The sequence below is a fragment of the Silene latifolia genome, chromosome 2, assembly GCF_048544455.1.
Source record: "Silene latifolia isolate original U9 population chromosome 2, ASM4854445v1, whole genome shotgun sequence".
NCBI lineage: Eukaryota > Viridiplantae > Streptophyta > Magnoliopsida > Caryophyllales > Caryophyllaceae > Silene > Silene latifolia.
In genome coordinates, this window is record NC_133527.1 from 135,458,613 (window position 1) to 135,459,332 (window position 720).

General features: G+C 43.6%; 1 non-coding gene across 1 annotated transcript; it reads right to left on the bottom strand.

The window, feature by feature from the left end:
• Positions 1–322: 322 nt before the first annotated feature.
• LOC141645246 (small nucleolar RNA R71) lies at positions 323–429 on the bottom strand. The gene has a single exon (XR_012544829.1). It is a non-coding gene; the product is annotated as a small nucleolar RNA R71 (small nucleolar RNA).
• Positions 430–720: the final 291 nt, after the last annotated feature.

Consider the following 720-nt stretch of genomic DNA (forward strand, 5'->3'; position numbering starts at 1 on the left):
ATTCGCGTTGCCAGCAGGGACGGAAAGGAAATTCGAACCGAAACCGTCTTACATTAACTTGGTTGAGAGAAACCAATTTGGGGGAGCTACAAATGAAGATGCAGCTAAACATATGGAGACATTCATTGACTACTGCTGTTCCATACCCTCACCAGCAGGTGTGACCCAGGACCAGGTGAAGGAGACAATGTTCATATTCTCGCTTCGTGATGCTGCAAGGGAATGGTACCGAGATTTGGATCGAGCTGCTAACGGGATTACTGATTGGAATTCGCTGGCCCTAGCATTTTACAAGAAATATTTCTCTGCCTCGAAGACCAATGCGATTAGAGCTCAGATCACGAGCTTTAAACAGGGTCCTGATGAAGATTTTCATGAGGCATGGGTTCGTTTCAAGAGACTAGTACGAACCATTCCGCACCATGGGTTTGAGAAATGGTTTTTGTGCAACCAAATCTACAATGGTCTTTATGATGATCAAAGAGCTATCCTAGATGCTGCAGCTAATGGGAGATTTCAAGAAAATAGTGGTGAGACAAAGGGGTGGAAAATCATTGATGACATAGCCACCCATAAAGCTGAGCATGGGAATTCTAGAGGAAATCAGAGAAGATCGGCTGAATCTCCTGTTGTAGCTGCAATAGAAGTCCTTACTGCGAGGTTTGACAAGATAGATTTTGGGGGATCTAAAAAAGGAGGTATATATAAAGTTAATGCAGT